The sequence below is a fragment of the Procambarus clarkii genome, chromosome 33, assembly GCF_040958095.1.
Source record: "Procambarus clarkii isolate CNS0578487 chromosome 33, FALCON_Pclarkii_2.0, whole genome shotgun sequence".
In the NCBI taxonomy this organism is placed as follows: Eukaryota; Metazoa; Arthropoda; class Malacostraca; order Decapoda; family Cambaridae; genus Procambarus; species Procambarus clarkii.
Window position 1 is genome coordinate 14,991,835 of NC_091182.1, and position 6,308 is coordinate 14,998,142.

The window sequence follows — 6,308 nt, forward strand, 5'->3', positions numbered from 1 at the left end:
ATAGTGGTCAGTTGTTCTGTCGTAGATTATACCAGATACAAGGGGAGCTGTTATGTTTGTCCATATGTGGTCCAAGGTAGTGGCTGATGTTTGAGTGACTCGGGTAGGTTTGGTGATTGTGGGGATTAGCATACATTAGCATACATTAGCATTGTGTTCTTTAAATGTAAGGCCTTCTGACATCAGTACACCGAAATCCTTTACGTTGCTTTTCCGTTCAATGTTATGATTTGACTGAGTTTTGTAAGTGGTTTCCGTTTTTATATTTTCATTTTTTCCGTAGCGCATGAGCTGAAACTTATGTTCGTTAATCACCATGTTATTTTCTGTAGCCCATAGAAAGACCTGATTTACATCTGATTGGAGGTTTGCCGTGTCCTCTATGTTGCCTACTCTCGTGAAGATTCTAGTGTCATCTGCAAAGGATGATCAAGTACTATAGGTTGTGTCCTTGTCTATGTCCGATATGAGGATGAGAAAAAGTATTGGAGCAAGCACAGTACCCTTGGGGACTGAGCTCTTTACGGTTGATGGTCCAGATTTTATTTTGTTGACTACTACACATTGGGTTCTATTAGTCAGGAAGTTGTATATCCATCTGCCTATTTTTCCAGTAATTCCTTTTGAACGCATTTTATGTGCAATAACACAATGGTCACATTTGTCAAAGGCTTTTGCGAAATCTGTGTAAATTACATCAGCGTTTTGTTTGTCTTCCATGGCATCTAGTGCCATGTCAGAGTGGTCCTGCAACTGTGATAGGTGTTACGACCCTGGGTTCTCCAGTGGAAACCAGAGGTCAAAATTGAGCTATTAAACTTTCTGGTAGTACAGTTAGGTGCATCACTAGCGGCAATTGTTTGTATCTTCCCTGCCAGACGTAAGACTATTGTTGTTTCTCAAAGAGCATTTAAAGACTGAGCTGGGGGTTGATTATTAAATAATAACATAGGCACCAACTTTGCTTACTAATACTTTCTAATCATTTGTAAAGTAACAATACATTGCATAGGGGAAGATCTTTAATGTGCTTAGCTGCACGATCAATAAGGCTCCTTCCGGCACCACGACATGAGGGAGGCCAGGTGGTCGCGAGGAGCTCTCTCTTCTCTGGCTGGTGTCGTGCGGATAAGACCTACTCTGTGGCTGCACCCCTACTCTTCTCCCTTCTCCTCTTACTTATTTCCCTTACCTGAAGTTCCTGTATCCTTAAGTTAAGTACGGGGCATTATTAAGTGTACCTACTCTGGTAGTAACGATTGGTGAGACCTGGGGGTAGTATTTGCCAGTGTTTTGGGTACCCCTAAGTGTTGTGTTTTGTATTAGGGTCCCACGTGGTTTCCCTACCCTAAGCTGCATCCAGCTTCAGTGCTTATCCAGTAGTACTTTACCCTAGCTTGTTATTAGTGTAAACCTTGGATCCTGCCTACGTGGACCAAGGCTTTTAACGTAAGATAGTGTGGTAAAGTTATTATTATTATTGTTATTGGTGTGAGTGTATATGGGGGGTTGTTAAGGGGTTAATAAATAAGTACATGAATTACAGAGTATCTCTTCTTCCAGTGTGGGAGCGCATTGATCAACCCTTAGACTAACATATATGGTCTAGTAGCAAGTTATTACTACTGTGGATAGTTTATTTTGGGGGCCGGGCCTTTTAGCTCTCCCATATTTGATACTCTTGTCTTCTAACTACCCTTACCCCTTAATAGTACCAGTACCCCATAGCCCACTCTCATATTATTATAACAAGTGGTTGGCCAGTCCGGGAGGAACATTATAAGTGTATAAAATTAGATTCTTGAGTGCCAAAATAAAAAAATTTTGTTTTCCGCAGAACGGTTGTGTGCTAGCCTAGGGTCCAGCTCATCTAGCAAAGGACATTCTTGCACTGACTGGACACCCAGCTGGATCCCTTCACGATTAAGGTTAGTGTGGCCTTGTGTTAGGGGCCGTGCAAATTTTTGTTTTTTTTCCAATTTTTATTTTTTAATTTTTTCTTTGGCTGGGAGCTAAAATTATTAGTGATGTCTTCTGAAATGCAGAAACTGGCAAGGGAGCCTTCAGTGGTAGAGATAAAGAAACTTAAAAAGTCCAATTTAGTATTGTTAGGCCAGGAATTTGGCCTAGAATTAAATGTCGCAGATAAAAAGTGGACTTTGGTGAATGAAATATTACAACATTGTATTGATGAAGAACTAGTGGCAAGTGATACACCTTTATGCCAGCCTAGCCAAGCAGAAAGTGCAACTCATAGGGAGAGAGAATTAGCTTTAGAGTTAGCCAAAATAAAATTAGAGGAGCAAAGACTCAAAACCGAGGAGGCTAGAATTAGAGTGAATGCCACTGGACCTCCACCTGCCGGGGATTCAAACCCCAGGCATTATGAGAAAAAGCATAATTTGCCTGAATTTTCCGAGTCAGACCCTGAAAGGTTTTTCAACCATTTTCAGAGATTGGCCATGTCCATGAACTGGCCAAAGGAAGAGTGGGTGAAAATCCTACAGGGAAGACTTAGGGGTAAAGCACAAGATATTTTCATAAACATGCCTGACGACGAGTGTTTCGAATATGATAAAGTCAGGGAATGTATTTTGCGGGCATATGAAATTACTCCTGAAGCTCACCGCCAAGTTTATCGTAACCTTAGGCCTACTCACAACCAACCGCTCACTGAATTTGTGAATGATCAAATTCGATTGTTTGATAGATGGATTCGCTCGGCGAAAGCCGAAACATACGAGGCTCTCAGGAACTTAATTTTAATGGAGCATTTTATAGATATTATGCCAGAGAATGTTTCACATTACATTAGAGGAAGGGTAGAGGTAAATTCTAAAATAGGGGATTTGGCCAAGTTGGCAGAAAACTACCAATTGGCGGGCAAAAGGCCCAATAAAAATAATTATACCCCACAGAGTAGCAAAACTTATACCCACAGCCAGTCCAGACCAGCTCATTCTAACCCTTTACCTAATGCACCTTCTGTTTCAGACATAACTAACCCTGTTAAAGTGTCTAGCCCAACGGCACCTAAAGGTGAACCGAAGTGTAATTCTGTTAGTAATGTCTCTTCTCCCCGACGTTTTTGTGGTCACTGTAATCGTTCAAACCACAATATTAGCCGTTGTTGGCAACTGTACCCAGAAAAAAGACCCAATGCTCTAGTTGTGACACAGGGCTTGAGGCCTTCGGAAGGGTTAGGGAGTAAGACCTCCAACCCACAGTGGTTGGACTTGCTTACCCCATTCTTATCGAAAGGGAGACTACTTTTGTCTGAGGGTTCTTCCTGGAAGGACGTGGTGATCTTCCGAGACACCGGTGCCATCCAGACTTTAATTTTAGAGAGTGCATTGCAAGGTGCCAACATTCTCGACACTGGAGAGGTGGTACTGGTCGAGGGTGTCACTAGTGATACTCGGGCAGTACCCCTCCATAAGGTTACCCTGGAATCTGATTTCCACAAGGGTGTTTGTACAGTCGGAGTCACTTCATACCTACCTTTCCCTAATGTTGATGTAATAGTTGGTAATGATTTAGCAGGGGATAAGGTAGGGGACTCCAGACTGCCTATTAGGTTGCCTACCCCTAAGGTTTGCCTGGATCCACCCGCCGCAGAGGATAATATTGTGTACCCTGCGTGCGCGGTGACCAGGTCTATGGGACTTAAATGTAAGGGCAGCCCTGTGCTTGCCAAGGTGGTAAATCCCGAGGTCACGAGGAGCTTTCCGAGTGGTGAAAACCAAGTGGACCTCGCGGACACATTCATGGCCCGACTCGATGACGTGGCCGAGGACATTGTGGAGAGCCTGCCACCGCCATCTACAGAGAGTAGTGGGGAGGTGGAGGAGAACACTGTTGAGCCTCGGCTAATGGCATCTGACCAAGGCCTAGATGCCTCCTTGAGTGAGTTACAGAAAGCTGACCCCACTCTTGCAGATTGTCATGAGACAGCTGTCTCTATGGAGGAAATTGTAGACGCAGCAACTGGGTACTACTACAATGATCGGATTTTGATGAGAAAATGGAGACCACAGAGTGCTCCCTTGTCAAATGAGTGGGAGGTAATCCACCAGGTTATGTTGCCGACCTGCTATAGAGAAAGAGTTTTGGCAGCTGCTCATGATGATCCTATGGGAGGACATCAAGGTATTAATATTATGTATCACAAAATTTTAAAGTATTTTTTCTGGCCCAAGCTGAAAAGCGATGTGGCAAAATTTTGTAATGCGTGTGTTGTTTGTCAACTGGTTGGGAAACCAAACCAGACTCCACCTAAAGCTCCTCTAAGGCCTATTGTCGTGCCAGAGGAACCATTTTCTCATGTGGTAATGGACTGTGTTGGACCATTACCTAGAACTAAGTCTGGTAATATTTACCTAATCACGATGATGTGTATCACTACTCGTTACCCAGAGGCTTTTGCTGTAAGGAACATCCGAGCAAAAACTGTTGTTGCTCGTATGTTGCAATTTTTTTCCACTTTTGGACTGCCTCGGGTTGTGCAAACTGACAATGGTACTAATTTTAAGTCTGGTGTTTTTGAGCAATTTTGTAAGGAACATGGAATAACTCATAAGGTTTCCAGCCCATACCATCCACAGAGTCAGGGGGTAATTGAACGTTTCCATCTAACTCTGAAGCAGATGTTGAAGACATCGTGCGAGAGTTCCCACACCTTCTGGGATGAGAATTTACCGTATGTTTTGTTTGCGGCTAGAGAGGGATTACAAAGTTCACTGGGCTGTTCTCCTTTTGAGTTAGTCTTTGGCCATAAAGTTCGTGGACCCTTGCAAATGTTACAGGAGAATCTGTTAGGGAACGTAACGTTAACCGAAGGTTCGGCTTTCTTTGCGCAACACCACCAGAGACTCAAGGACTGCAAGGCGGCTGCATTAAAGTATCTTGGCAAGGCCCAAGAAAAGATGAAAGAACGTAACGATGCTAAATCTAAGTTACGGGTATTTCAGCCTGGCGACCCTGTCCTGGTATTAAAGCCTCGACTAGGGAACACTATGTCCCACAAGTACGAAGGCCCCTACATTGTGACAGAAAAGACTGGGGACCTCACGTACAAAGTGAGGCACTCTGACAAACGTAACCAGGTAATGCTCATACATGTAAATCGACTGAAGAAGTTCCAGGGCCCCAGGCCCATTGCACTAACCAATGTTTCCATTTCCAGTGAGAGAGGGGATGATTGTTCTGGGGACCCAACTAATCTCATTTTCAATAATTCTAGTTCTGTGAATGCTGTGGAGGGACTGTCCCATTTGCAGATGGCCCAACGTGAAGAGGTGCAGTCGTTGGTTGATGAATTCTCCAGTCTGTTCGGGGAGGTCCCGACCCAGACTGATGCCATTTGCCATGATGTTGAGTTGACGGACTACACTCCCATTCGCCTTCAACCCTATCGGATGAGTCCAGAAAAGAAGGCCATCGTACGGAAGGAGGTCGACTTCTTGCTCCAGCACGGCCTCATCCGGCCGAGCCAGGGCTCTTGGTGCTCGCCCTGCCTTTTGGTCCCCAAACCAGACGGCTCCTGGCGATTATGCACCGACTATCGGCAGCTCAACCAGGTGACCATTGTGGATGCCTATCCGCTGCCCCTCCTCGAGGACTGCATCGACGAGTTGGGAAATGCCAAGTACATTTCGAAATTCGACCTCTCGAGGGGGTATTATCAAATCCCACTCACTGAACGTGCTAAACAGCTAACGGCGTTTGTGACACCCGAGGGTGTTTTTGAGTATCAAGTGTTACCCAGCAAACACAAATCATCTACACAACGTTCGCCTATCTCTTCCCATAGGTGTGGGAATGATTTGCATTGAGAATGGTGCAGTAGAGCCTTTGAGAAACTTTTACTCAAAAAATCCAAACACAAAGGTTTAATTATAAATTGTTTTTCTACAATTATTTTCTTCCAAATGTAAAACAAATAGTTTTTACATGTTTAAATATAAAATTTATGGTGTTTTTTTGTAAAATTCATTAATAAATTGTGAATGATATATATTGGTTGAGTGAAACCTTTAAAATCCATTTAGTTATAATTTGAACAGAAAAAAGTATTTTTCCAAATTTTCTAAAAATCGCTCTTTTTAACACAATTTGACTCCTTATACATTCCACTAAACACTATATCATGTTTAAATATATAATTTATGTATTATTCTCTAAAATAATTTATATAAATTATATAAGTTGCTGGAAAGTGGTGTTAAAGATTCTGAAAACTTTTTGTTGTGTTAATATGTTCTTATTAACTATGTCTCAAGTTCACAGTTTATCAAACAAGAATATTA